This window comes from Castor canadensis, chromosome 4 (genome assembly GCF_047511655.1).
Source record: "Castor canadensis chromosome 4, mCasCan1.hap1v2, whole genome shotgun sequence".
NCBI classification, from domain to species: Eukaryota; Metazoa; Chordata; class Mammalia; order Rodentia; family Castoridae; genus Castor; species Castor canadensis.
The window spans coordinates 124,602,572-124,617,080 of record NC_133389.1 but is presented as its reverse complement, the minus strand read 5'-3'; the positions used below and the strand labels follow the sequence as shown (position 1 = coordinate 124,617,080).

The following is a 14,509-nucleotide window of genomic DNA, read 5'->3' as shown; positions in this document are numbered from 1 at the left end:
AGAACTGCATTATTTGTGTTCCACAAATTTTAGTAGGTGCTCTTTTTATTATTCAGATTTATATATTTTATAATTAACCTTTATTTTCTTTGCAATACTGGGGTTTGAATTCGTGGCTTCGTGCTTGCTAGGCAGGTGCTCTATTGCTTGAGCCACACCTCCAGCCCTTCTTGCTCTGGCTGTTTTGGAAATAGGACCTCACTTTTTGCCTAGGCCAGTTTGGACCATGATTCTCTTACTTTGTGCTTCCTGCTGTTGCTGGGGTAACAACCCCTCCCTTCCTCCCAATTGACCTTCCCAAGTAGCTGGGATTACAGATGTGATCCATGGCACCAGCTAAAAGACTTTCTTCTTAACACAAGGCTACTAGTGTGGGATATTCTAAGGTTTTTTTTTTTTTTTTTAAATGTATCTCTCATTTATTGCATTAGAGTTGGAAATATACTTTGTATGTCATCAGTCCCTAGATGCACCCTATTTTATAAATATTTCAATCTAAATAAAAATTATATTTGTCCAGATCTTAGATAGCTCCTTGTTCTGTTTGCTTAATCTCTCCCTGAGAAAGATGTATTTAAACCTTCTGTGGTTTTTTGTTTTCCTGTAATACTAGAACTGGAACTCAGGGCTTCACACTTGCTTGGCAGGCTCTCTGTCATTTAAGCCATACCTCCTGCTCTGTGATTGTTGATTTTATGTATTTCTGCTTACAGTTTATCAGTTTTTATTCATGTTCTAGGCTGAATTTTTATATGCTTATATCTTGTTTTATTGTTCCTTTTATGTCCATATAATATTTATGTTACCCTCACAGCTTTCTTTTGGTTCATATTTGTCTTGAGTATGTTTTTTCTGTCTTCTAATCATCTTTTTTTTTTTTTAAATGGGAAAAAAGACTTCTTACATGATGAATTTTGCATTTACTGTTACTTCCTAACTTGTTTCTGTCATCCATTCCCTGGTGTTTCTTTATTGTATATTACCTGCTTTCTACTAGACAGATTATTTTTTCTGATTTTTTTAAAAAGTTACATGTTCTACTTTTAGTCTTATAACACTCTTCTCATTTATTCCTAGTCTCTCAAACTATGCATTTCTGTGTAGTTTCTTCTCTAAATTTTCCTTACAACTTTTTACTTTGAAAAAAATTTATACATATGTTCAAAGAATGGGTGCATACTCTATCTTAATTTAAGAATATAAGCAGTTTTACAAAATTTGCACTGTATACAAACATACACAAATATACTATCCTTGCCTTCTGAGCCAGTATCCTTGATCTTATAACTTTTTAAAAATTCTGTTATTATAATTCATTAGTGTCATTCTCTTTTATTTCAGATTGTCACTTTTTCAGATCTTTTGTCAGTCCACGTTTTCAGATGATAAAGGATGCTTTTACAAAAGGGTATTTCTGGCTCACTTTGTACTTTTTGTGCGGCAAATGTGAGCAAGCATTTCTCCAAGTACTCCTGCTTTGTTTAAGGACCAAGTTCTGGATGCTAGGCACACTTACTATTTGATAACGCTCTTAGAAGAATGTCAACCAGTATAGAATCAGAAAATTAAGGCAAGGATCATTAGTGGATGCTAAAATCATTTAGAACAATGTTTTGTATGTTCTCAACATTTCATGCCATAGAATAGTTTTGACATGGATATTATGAACTGTTATGAATACTGTGGTAGAAGTTTTTGTATAGAAATGTTTTAGCTCTTTTAGGTATATTGGTAGGAGTGAAATTCTAATGCTCATAGTAACTATATGTTTAATGTTTAGATGAACTGCCAAACTCTTTCCCAGGATAATTATACCAGGTTACATTCCCACCAGCAAGGCATCATGCTTGTTATTATCTTTTCTGTTATAACTTTCTGGGTTGTGTGTGAAGGATACCTTGTGTTTTGATTTGCATTTTTCCAATGATTGATGATATTGAGCATTTTTCCATCTGCTTACTTACCATTCACATAGCATCTTTGGTGAAATATCTATTCAGATCTTTTGACCAATTAAAAACTGAGTTATTTGTTTTTTAAATATTGAGCTATAAGAGTTTCTTAGTACACAGTAGTATTAGACCCTGACCCAGTTCATGTTTTACAGATTTTTTTCCCTCCCATTCTATGGGTGTCACAGGTAAGAAGCCATTGCCTAATACAAAGTCACACAGGTACATACCTGTGTTTTCTTCTAAGATGTTGCTGTGGTTTGAAAATGAAATGTCCCTCATAGGTGTATGTGTCCCCAGCTGATGGTGCTATCTTGAGAGATTTGGAAACTTTAGGAGGTAGAACCTAGCTGGAAGAAGTGAGTTTCAAGGAACATGATTTTGAAGTTTATACGTGCATGGTCCTCGGCCCCTCCCTTCTCTTTACTTTATTTCCACCAGGGAATAGCATCCTATTACACATACTCCTGCCTCAGTGATGTTCTGTAAAGTGGGTTGGGCCACGCAGCCATAGACTGAACCCTCCTTAAGCTGTTTTCTAGGGTATTTGATCACAGCAACAAATTTATAGTTTTAGCTTTTACGTTTAGGTCTGCTTTAATTTATGGAGAGTGGGACTGGGTTTTGAGCTGCTTAAGTCACACCTCCATTCCTCCATAGTCATTCTTTTCCATATGGCTATTCAGTTGTCTCAGCACCATTTGTTGAAAAGCCCATTTTCTTTCCCCCATTGAATTGTCTAGGAACTTTTGTCAAAAGTCAATACACCATAAATTCATGGTTCATTTCTGGATCCTCAGTTCTCTTCTACTGATCTATATTTCTATCTGATTCCATACCTCAGTCTGTTAGTGTAGTTTTGTAGTAACTTTCCAAACTGGGAGTGTGTATCTGCCAACTTTCTTCTTTTTTAAGTTACTTTGGCTACTCTATTTCAATATGACTTTTAGGATTACCTTGTCAGTTTCTGTAAAAAGACACTTGAGATTTTTGATAGGAATTGGAGTAAATGTCTAATATAATTTGAGGAGTATTACAAGTATTTTTTTTTCTTTCTTCCTTTCTTTTTTGGAAGTAGGGTTTCTTTATAGTTAAAGGTTGACCTGAAACTTGATATGTTACCCAGGCTGATGTTGTACTCTCAATCCTTCTGCCTCAGCATCCTGAGTACTGAGATTACAGGTATGAACCACTGTGCCTGACTGAGTACTGCTATCTTTGTCTAATTTATGACCACAAAGGTCTTTATGCTTTCTTGTTCTGTTTTTTCAATTGTGTTTTGTACTTTTAGTGTACAGATCTTGGATTTTATTTTGTTACGTTTACTCCTAGGGTTTTTATTCCTTTTGACAGTATTATAAATGAAATTGTTTTCTTCAGTTTATATTTTTCTTTTTTAATGAGATTAAATCCTTAATTTTTTTAATATATTTTTTATTGTTTTATTATTCATATGTGCATACAAGGCTTGGGTCATTTCTCCCCCCACCCTCCCTCCCTCCCTTACCACCCACTCCACCCCCTCCCTCTTCCTCCACCCCCTCAATACCCAGCAGAAACTATTTTGCCCTTATCTCTAATTTTGTTGAAGAGAGAGTATAAGCAATAATAGGAAGGAACAAGGGTTTTTGCTGGTTGAGATAAGGATAGCTATACAGCGAGTTGACTCACATTAATTTCCTGTGTGTGTGTGTTACCTTCTAGGTTAATTCTTTTTGATCTAACCTTTTCTCTAGTTCCTGGTCTCCTTTTCCTATCGGCCTCAGTTGCTTTTAAGGTATCTGCTTTAGTTTCTCTGCGTTAAGGGCAACAAATGCTAGCTAATTTTTTAGGTGTCTTACCTATCCTCACCCCGTGCTCTCGCTTTTATCATGTGCTCAAAGTCCAGTCCCCTTGTTGTGTTTGCCCTTGATCTAATGTCCACATATGAGGGAGAACATACAATTTTTGGTCTTTTGGGCCAGGCTAACCTCACTCAGAATGATGTTCTCCAATTCCATCCATTTACCAGTGAATGATAACATTTCGTTCTTCTTCATGGCTGCATAAAATTCCATTGTGTATAGATACCACATTTTCTTAATCCATTCGTCAGTGGTGGGGTATCTTGGCTTTTCCATAACTTCGCTATTGTGAATAGTGCCGCAATAAACATGGGTGTGCAGGTGCCTCTGGAGTAACCTGTGTCACAGTCTTCTGGGTATATCCCCAAGAGTGGTATTGCTGGATCAAATGGTAGATCAATGTTTAGCTTTTTAAGTAGCCTCCAGATTTTTTTCCAGAGTGGTTGTACTAAGTTTACATTCCCACCAACAGTGTAAGAGGGTTCCTTTATCCCCGCATCCTCGCCAACACCTGTTGGTGGTGGTGTTGCTGATGATGGCTATTCTAACAGGGGTGAGGTGGAATCTTAGTGTGGTTTTAATTTGCATTTCCTTTATTGCTAGAGAAGGTGAACATTTTTTCATGTATTTTTTTGCCATTTGAACTTCTTCTTTTGAGAAAGTTCTGTTTAGTTCACTTGCCCATTTCTTTATTGGTTCATTAGTTTTGGGAGAATTTAGTTTTTTAAGTTCCCTATATATTCTGGGTATCAGTCCTTTGTCTGATGTGTAGCTGGCAAATATTTTCTCCCACTCTGTGGGTGTTCTCTTCAGTTTAGAGACCATTTCTTTTGATGAACAGAAGCTTTTTAGTTTTATGAGGTCCCATTTATCTATGCTATCTCTTAGTTGCTGTGCTGCTGGGGTTTCGTTGAGAAAGTTCTTACCTATACCTACTAACTCCAGAGTATTTCCTACTCTTTCCTGTATCAACTTTAGAGTTTGTGGTCTGATATTAAGATCCTTGATCCATTTTGAGTTAATCTTGGTATAGGGTGATATACATGGATCTAGTTTCAGTTTTTTGCAGACTGCTAACCAGTTTTCCCAGCAGTTTTTGTTGAAGAGGATATTTCTCCATTGTATATTTTTAGCACCTTTGTCAAAGACAAGTTGGTTATAGTTGTGTGGCTTCATATCTGGGTCCTCTGTTCTGTTCCACTGGTCTTCATGTCTGTTTTTGTGCCAGTACCATGCTGTAAATCCTTAATTTTGTTTTGAAGTTGTTCATTGCTATTATATAGAAATACAGTAGAATTTTTTGTGCTGCTCTTGCATCCTGAACTTGGTGAACTTGTTTACTAGCTTTAATAGTTGGAGTTCCGTAGTATTTTCTAAACACATGGTACTGTATGCCATATATGTGATCAACTCAAGTTTGCTGTCAGAGCTACCTTTAATCAACCATGGGAATGATATTCTTCAGTATAGATTTGGCCAAAAGGGCAGACCAGCTACCTTTTCTCTGTTGTGTCTTAATGGTTCTTTTAACCTTGTTACCAGTGACATTAAGAAGCTGTCCAGTTGTGAGTACAATCACATTTATGGTCTAGTTTTTCTTTATTAACTGTTTCACCTCTACTTCCATACTGCATCATCCCTACAAAGAAGGGGAAAAAAAGGAATAAAGTATATATCACAGCTGCTAGTTTATCTTACTGTTGAGTTCTTCCCAGAGAGAAAGAGAGCTTGGAATACATGCTTGTGTTGTCATTTTCCTAGCTTGGTTTTTCTGAAAGGCACATTTATTTCATACTATCTTGCATAGAAAAATTTAACTTATTTCACATAGTTTTCAGGTTTAAATTATTTAGTATTACAGTGCTGCACTGGTTCCTGCCTTACCTCTGTGTCCCAATTTAATGCCCTCTCCCCATCTTTCTTTCCATTCATACTTACTGTAGTCCTAACAGATGTGTGTGGTTTCATAAACAGACATGGGTTTTCACTTTTTTTGTGGTACTGCTGATTGAATTCAGGGCTGTGTTTGCTAGGCAAGCACTCTACTACTTGAACCATATTCTAGTTCTTCACATTTTTTCTTTTGAACTTGGAGTTCAACTTTGTTCATATGCCCTTCATTTTTTGTTAGACTCATCACTGTTTAAATGTCAAGAGTCGGATGAGGTAGCACTTTTGAGAATGTGTCTGTGGCTATTCTTTCCACCTGATGGGTTTTCCCATTCCAAATTTGGTGGACCTTCTGTTGACACCTGCTTGTACCCAAACAGAATTTATCCTATCATATTTTACTCATTTATCTCCCAGTAGACTGCTAAGAACTTGAGGACAGAGGACTGTAGAATATTTCAGTCACTCAGTTTTAGGAATAAAATAACCTTAAGAAATCAAAATAGTATGCCCTATTTCTAATCCTGTTTTGAAAACTTTGGCGACTAAGGCAATTAGAAGGTTAGTTTTTATATTCTAAAGAGTACAAGGAAAAATACTTGAATTGCACCTGGAGTTCCCCGTGGACTTAATGTAGTCCTTCTGAACTTGTTCTAATATGCTCTTAAGAGATTGCCAGACCAACAAGCTCTTTGGAACTGAAAATAGGGCACTGTTTGGTTTACTAATTTTCTTACTTCTAAGCTGATAACATCACATCAGACAGACAAACATGTAGCTATTGTATTCCCTCAACATCATATGATAGGGGTATCATATGATATCATATGCTGGTTTTCTCTTTACACTCATACGTACAAACCAAAATCTAAGTTCCTTGATTAATATTTAGAATTAATTAATAATTAATAGAGAGCTAAAAGCAGAATAATGGATTGACTATTTAGCAACTAATAAAACCATGAACAGAATAGTAGTAGTGCTAATTGAGATTGTGGGCAGGAGCCACAATCTCTATTTTACAGTTTTGCTCACAGCTGGTCCTAGTCAAAATATCTGCTGTGTTGCCTTTAAAATTAAATGTTAGCTGGGTACCAGTAGCTCACGTCTGTAATCCTAACTGCTCAGTAGGCAGAAATCAGAAGGAGCCAGCCCAGGCAAAAAGTTCACAACACCTATCTTGAAAAACCCCTTCACAAAAAAAGGGCTGGTAGAGTGGCTCAAGGTATAGGCCCTGAGTTCAAATCCCAGTACCACCAAAAAAAAAGTTAAAGGTAGATAAGTCATTTTTATCTTTAAAGACAGTAATTTTGTTTTCTACTTTTGTCCACTTCAGATTTTTTTTTTTTTGCCAAACCATTGTGAAACTGTTTACATTTTATCTGATTACTGGCCTTTGTATGCAAAACAAACAAACAACACCCCCCCCAACAAAACCAACTCCTTTATCTTAAGCAAAGAGAAGAAGGAAATGGAACAATTCCTAAAATGGCTCAGAGTCTGGAATGACCATTCTTGGACAGGATGCAGGGCCGCTTTGGGCATCTAAGCAGTGGAACTGCTCAACTTCTGGTTGGGGTATCTCTACTGTATTCAAACCAACAAAGAAACACACTTGCCCTTTGGTTATACTCCTTTCAAGAAGCAAAGTTCTAGGGAAGAAAGTTGATTAGATAATTCAATATTGATTTTGTGCTATTTTGTTTCTCGACTGTAGGCATGGATATGGGAAAAGGCCTGTCTTTAGAAATCCTATAGAAAGAAGACAAGTTGATTTACTGTCCCACCAAAAATAAAAGGACAGCATAATTTCCAAATCTACCTGTGATACTGACTTGCAAATGGAATGAAGGTTGAGCACCTAAGACAGGAAGTGTTTGTTGTGTTTTGTATTATTAGACTTGCATAAAGCAAGCAATTTTTATACTAGTTTATGTCTAGTATAAAAGACATCTATTATGCGTGAGGGCATCTATTGGTGAAATACATACAGCATTTTGCACTCGTAATTCTTCCTTTCAAACATTCTCCCTCTCTCTTCCTTCCCCCCACCTGATTTTTTTTAAATGGTATATAGCAAAGATTGAATAATGGTTAATATGGTCTGTCATAACTTCTCTACTCAGTCTGCCCTAAGCCTTATATACTTAAATGCTGTGATTTGATAGAACTTTATTTGTAAAAACAGATGGAGGGCCATAGTTGGCTGACTCTTAGTCTGTAGCAGTTCTGTCCAGTAGAATTTTATGGGGTGATGGCCCTGTTTTATACCCATGTAGCTCAATATGTAGTCATTTGCCAAATGTGGCTACTAAGGACTTAAAACGTGACTAGTGGTGGGCATGCCTGTAATCTCAGCTGTTCAGGAGGCTGAGGCAGGAGGCTCTTGAGTTCAAGTCCAGCTTAGGCAAATTAGCAAGATCTTGTCTCAGAATAATTTTTAAAAATGATGGGGGCCAGACACAGGTGGCTTATGCTTGTAATTCTAGCTACTCAGGAGGCAGCGATCAGGAGGATCACAGTTCGAAGCTAGCACCGGCAAATAGTTCGTGGGACCCTATCTTGAAAAAACCCATTACAAATAAGGGCTGGTGGGGTGGCTTGAGGTGTAGACCCTGAGTTCAAGCCCCAGTATCACCAAAAAAAAAAAAAAAAAAAAAAAAAAAAAAGCAGGGGCGGTGGGGGACTGGGAATGTGGCTCAGTTGTGGAGTGCTTGCCTAGCACATGCAAAGCCCTGGGTTTAAACCCTAGCACGCAACCTCCCACTCAGATGTGGCTAGTACAACTGAGGGTAATGAATTTTTAAATTTAGTTTAGAGTTTTTGAATAGTCTGAGTAAAACAAATCCATTGTATCTACTAATGTAAATACTGTCCATCCCCCCCCCCCTCCCCCAACTAAATTATTGACAAGATTACCAGTGAAAGCCTCTAGAGTTCTACATCACTAGTAATCAGAGATTTGCAGTTTCATCTCACCCCAGTAAAAGCTCCTGGTATCAAAAAGAAAAAATACCATGCTGGCAAGGATGGAGAGAAAAGGAAATTGTTACTCACTGCTGGTGGGAGTGTGTGGAGAGTCATGTGGAGATGCCTCAGAAAAACTTAAAGCCTACTGTATGACCTAGTGAATTAAATCAGCATCATAAAAAGATACCTGTATGCCCATGTTTTTTGTGGCATGGTTCACAGTAACCAAGATCTGGGACCTACTAATGAATCCAGTGACAAGTAAATGATTAAAGAAAATGGTGTGTGTGTGTGTACTAAAAGAAGTATTATTCAGCCATAAAAAATGAAGTTCAGTCATTTGTGGGAAAATGGATCTAACTCTTAGGTGAAATAAGCCAGACATAGAAGAACAAATACTGGCATGTTCTCTGTCTTATTGGAACAAAAAAAGTTGATCTCTAAGTAGAAGAGGTGGGAAGCTAGGTAGGAGTGGTGGGTGGTGGGAGAATGGGAATCCAAATATGAGACATAAGTTCTGATGTTTTTCAGCATAGTAGGATGAGTACTTTATAATAAGCTATTGTATGCTTTGAAAAAGGAACTAGAAGAGAGGAACTGGACCATGATAAAAAGCTGGAAATGCTAATTACTCTGGTTGGATTGGTACTCATTGTACATGTGTTGAAATAAAACATACATACAACCCCATAACTATGTATTACTACCTGTTAATTTAACAGTAGTTAGATTGAGGAAAAATACTTGCTTTTCTACAGTATAACACAGTTATTTAAAAATTTTTCTGTTTTTTTTGAATTAGCATGCATTAATAATACAAGGGGATTTCATTAGAATCCACACATGCATACAGTGTACCTTGAACAATTTCACCCCTCCATTATGTTTCCATTCCACTTCTCCCCCCATTTTTTCAAACAGTGTTTGATTTCATTATGCTGTCTGTGCTTTTCTGAGTGTACTTTGATCCTCTTCACTCCTCAGTATCTTTCTTTTCCCCTCCCCCTCCTGCTGATCTCACCTCCCAGACAGTCCCCCATATACATTCATGTCCTGTTATTACTATTAACATTAGCATCATCATCATTTTAGGTCTAGGTTCCACAAATGAGTGAGAATGTGACATTTGGCCTTTTGAAAAGTTGGCTTATCTCACTTAGCATAGGATCTCCAGTTCCAGTCATTTTCCTGCAAATGACATCATTCCATTCTTTATGGCTGAGTAATTTCCCACGATGTGTGTGTCCATATTTTCTTTATCCATTTGATTTGATTGTTGGGCACCTCTACTGTTTCCACATTTGGCTATTGTGAAGAGAGCTGCAGTAAACATAGGTATGTAGGTATCTCCCTTATATATTTATTCATAATCTTTTGGATAGATGCCCAAGAATGGTATGGTGGGATCATTAAGGAGGTCAATTTTTAATTTTTTTGAGGAAACCTCATACTGATTTCTATAGTGGTAGTACTAGTTTCTGTTCCCACCAGTAGTATTTGAGGGTTCCCCCTCCCCACTTACCAGCATTTGTTTTATGTTTTCTTGATGATCGCCAGTCTGACTGGGGTGAGATAGAATCTTAGTGCCTTTTTTTTTTGGTGGGATTGGGGTGTGACCTTAGAGATTCGTGCTTGCAAAGCAGGCACCCTACTCTTTGAGCCACACCTCCAGTCCTGTTTGCTGTGGTTATTTTGGGGATGGGGTCTTGTGAGCTATTTGCCTGAGCTGGCCTTGAACCATGATCCTTGATCTCAGCCTCCCAAGTAGCTGGGATTATAGTTGTGAGTCACCAGTGCCTGGCTCTTAATGTAGTTTGTTTTGATTTGAATTTCCTTTATGACTAAGGGTGTTGAACATTGCTTTATGTATTTGTTAGCCATTTGTATTTCTTCTTCTGAGAACTTTTCAGTTCATTTACAAAATGTATTTTCATAAGATATTATGGACCAGTAATACATTTAAACTGAACATAATACTTCAAAACATACTATACAACGAACTTACAGATCACATTTAATAACAAAATGTGTAGTTGTTTGAATAAAATGGTTGTTTTTTTAGAACTGACTAGAATCTAACCTTTAAAACCAAAGAACAAAAATATTAAATGAACTGCCTTATGGCACAGGACATTAAACTTACAAGAAAAATACTCCTTGTTGATGCAGAATTAATTCTGACACAAGAATTAAGGTTGAGAATAAATGGGTAATTATCTGTGAAGAAATATTACTAGTTATATTCTCCAAGTAATCAATACTGAAACTGGTAACTTTTAAATAATTGATTTTAAGAACTGCCTAGAGCTGGCCATGGTGGCACATGCCTGTAATCCTAGCACGTGGGAGGCTGAGGTAGGAGGATCACAGATTGGAGGCAGCCTGGGGTACATAGTGAGATGCTGCCTCAAAAAAAAAAAAAAAAAAAAAAGTGGGGAGAATACTTAGCAAAATCTCAAGGCTTTTATAAGTTTCTACTATAATTATGGTGAAACCATTGAAATAAATACCACAGGTTAAAATTGTTCTCGATCAGTACATACAGAGTAGTGCATATTGTATGTATGTTGCTCAATGGATTCTTCACAAACTAAGTATATGTAAATATATACAGCAATATAAAAAATACCAAAAACTAAAATGTAGAGAAATCAATAAGATGCAATAAATCAATGAAAGATGCAATATTCATGAATTGAAAGATTCAGTGTTAGAATGTTATCACTTTTTCCTAAATTAATGTGTAGATCAGTTCAATCTCAGTTGAAAATCCCATAGTGATTTGGGAAAGGTGGAAATTAATGAGCTGATTCCAAAATTTATCTCAAAATGTAAAGCCTGGAAGCTGAAGCAGGAAGATAGCAAGCTCAAAGCCAGCCTGGATTGCAGAGTGACTCAAGGCCAAGAATGGTCAAGCAATCTTAAGGACATACAGAGCAGGAGGATTGATGCTGCTGGCTATCAAGGATCATGATAAATTAGAGCAGCTAAGTTAGTGTGACAGCCATACAGAGGTGGAAAAAGCACACCAACAAAACACGGCAGAGCCTACAAAAGCTCTGTTAGATAACTGACTTCCTTCTTACAGGAGATTCAGCCTTGGGCCCCTACCTCCCTGCACCCATTCTAATTTTGACAGTATCTAGTATTTCAATTTATGATTAAATCAGTATTTCAGTATTTGTATTGACTAGAAATTCATTCATAATTGAGCCATAAATAAGATTCTATTATACTTTTTCTTTTGTCTAAACTTCTTTCCTAAGAGTTAATAATTGACTTATTTAAAAAAATTTTTTGAAGATGCTTTTTAGCAAAGGTGTACAAATACCTTATTTTCAAATACAAATTATTTCCCCTCTTCCTCTCTGTCCCCTGCCCTTTTTTGGTGGTAATGGGATTTGAATTCATTGCCTTACACTTGCTAAACAAGCACACTGCTACTTGAGTCACATCCTAGGCCTTTTGCACCACCAGCTGTGGACTGTGCTCCTCCGACCCCTTTCTCCAAAGTAGCTGGGATCACAGGTGTGTACTACCACACTCAGCTTGTTTTGAGATAGGGTCTCTCTGACTTCTACCTGGCCTGGCCTTGAACCATGTTCCTTCTGGTCTCCCCCCTGCTCCCTGTAGCTGATGTGTACTAACATTCTTGGCTTGCTTGTTGAGATAGGGTCTCATCAAATCTTCTTCCTAGGCTGGCCTCTGTGATCTTCGCCTCTTGAGTAGCTGGGACCACATTATATCCTCAACACCCACCCACCCCCTCTTCCTTTGAGACAGTGTCTGAATATGTAGCCCAGGCTGACCTCAAACTTTTGTTCTTCCCCTTGGCCTCCTGAGTGCTGGGATTACAGATTGACAGCACCATGCCTAGCTCTTCTTTTCTCTTTTTTTAAAAGACATTTTCCCCAAAGTCCTTCATTCTTCTCTTTTAATCTAGGCTAGTTGCTGTCTCTCTGGGATGCCCATTATTGTGGAATCTCTTTTTGGGGAGAGGATTTTGCTGGGGTTTGAACTCAGGACTTGTGCTTCCTGGGCAGGCTCTTTCCTGCTAGAGCCACACCTCAAGCCTTTTTGCTATGGTTATTTTGGAGATAGGGTCTCACTTTTTGCCCAGACTGACTTGTACTGTGATCCTCCTATTTTATGCTTCCCACTGGAGCTGGGGTGATGGGTGTGCACCACCATGCCGTGTTTTTTTCCGTTGAGATGAGGTTTTTGCCTGGCTGGCCCAGAACTGTGATGCTATGGATCCTAGCCTCCTGTGTACCTGGGGATGACAGGCACATGCCACTGTTCCCAGCTATTGGTTGATATAGGAATCTCATGAATTTTTGGCCTAATATCATGATCCTCACCTCCCAAATAGTTAGGACTATACCTTGAGCCACTGGGGCCTGGCTAGAATCTCCTTTCTTAATTATCTTGGGAATTCCTTTTCTGACTGAGCTGTGTTTGAACTGTTCTCTGTATCCTCTGTATCCTGTATCTTTTTTTTTTTCTTCTTCTTCTTGGTTTATTCCCTTGTTTTGTTGGAACAGATTCCCTCCTTACTTCTGAGCAGTATTGAATTTCTTGAGGCCATGTCTGTTTACCTGCTGTTGACATGGCAGATAGTTGATGTAGGGAGTGGAACTCTAAGCTGGAATGATTTCTAAGAGTTTTCTAAGCATTGTCCTTTGCCTTCCAGCTTCCACTGTTAACTGCCTAGCATTCCAGTGCCATTCTGCCTTCATCGTTTGTGAGTGGCTTGTTCTCTGCAGTCTTTTAGAGTCTCGTCCTTGTCTCTACTATTTAAAACTTTTTAAACTCTGATGTTCCTTGCTGTGGTCTACTTGAATCAGTGTGCTTGGTTCAAAAAAGTGTGTACTTCCAATCTAGAAGTACTTTCTAGTTCTGGAAAATTACCTTGAATTATTTCTTGGGAGGATAGTAATTTTAACCCCGCAATCATTTCATTTTTTCTGAAATTCTAATTTGGACCAAAACCTCATGGTTTTGCACTGATTCTTTCATTTCCTTTTTTCTTCCAATTATTTTGGTCTCTTTTGGGGAGTTCTTTTGAGTCTTTTTTATTTTTTTTTCCTTTCTACTTTAGTTGCATTTTAGATTTCTTGGTTTTTTTAATCTATAAATGTTTTGCTATTATTGTTTTATTTGTGATGTAAAGTTTTTTCCCTCCTGCCTAGATTAACTTAGGGTTTCCATTTTATTTTTTGTTTGCATTTCTTTCAACATGTCGTGATATTGGACTTTGTTCGTATCTGTGCATAAAGCACGCAGACACTTTATGGAACCATTGTGGAGCAGTCAGGGCTCCTTGTCTGATGAGTTTTTGGTAGGATAACCTGACTGGGTAATTTTTCTGAGGGTTTTATGACACTTGGTATCTGTTTTTCTAGAGAGAAAAATCTTACAATCTCCCACATGTCTAGAATAGTGTCTCTTCAACTATATACACTTGTTTTAAATCTCACCTATTCCTTCACCTGTGTCTTACATGCCTCAGTCTAGAGTTCTGTCTGCTTATCAGCTCCAGAGAGTAAAACTGGTCATGTAAATCCTTTTTGTTTTTGTTCTCATTTATACTTCCTCCAGCTGCTTTCAAGATTTTTCTCTTTATTTTGGATCTCAGGAGTTTGACTATGTTATCCTAAATATGGTTTTCTTTGTTCTCATCCTGCTGGGGGAGAATCGGTGAGTTCTTATTCTGTAAATTTATGTCTTCACCAAGTTTTGGAATTTTCTTCTCCTCTCCTGTGACTTTAAGGTTTGCTTAATAGTATCCAACAGATTCCATTTTTAAATATTTTTCTGTTACTTATTTTGAGTAATTTTTTTTGATCTGTC

The 14,509-nt window shown here is 37.5% G+C and overlaps 1 protein-coding gene across 4 annotated transcripts in view; it reads left to right on the top strand.

Annotated features, from left to right (window-relative positions):
- Positions 1–14,509, top strand: part of Tlk1 (tousled like kinase 1) — a 133,429-nt gene that overhangs the window by 46,690 nt on the left and 72,230 nt on the right. The gene's annotated exons all lie outside the window — the stretch shown is intronic.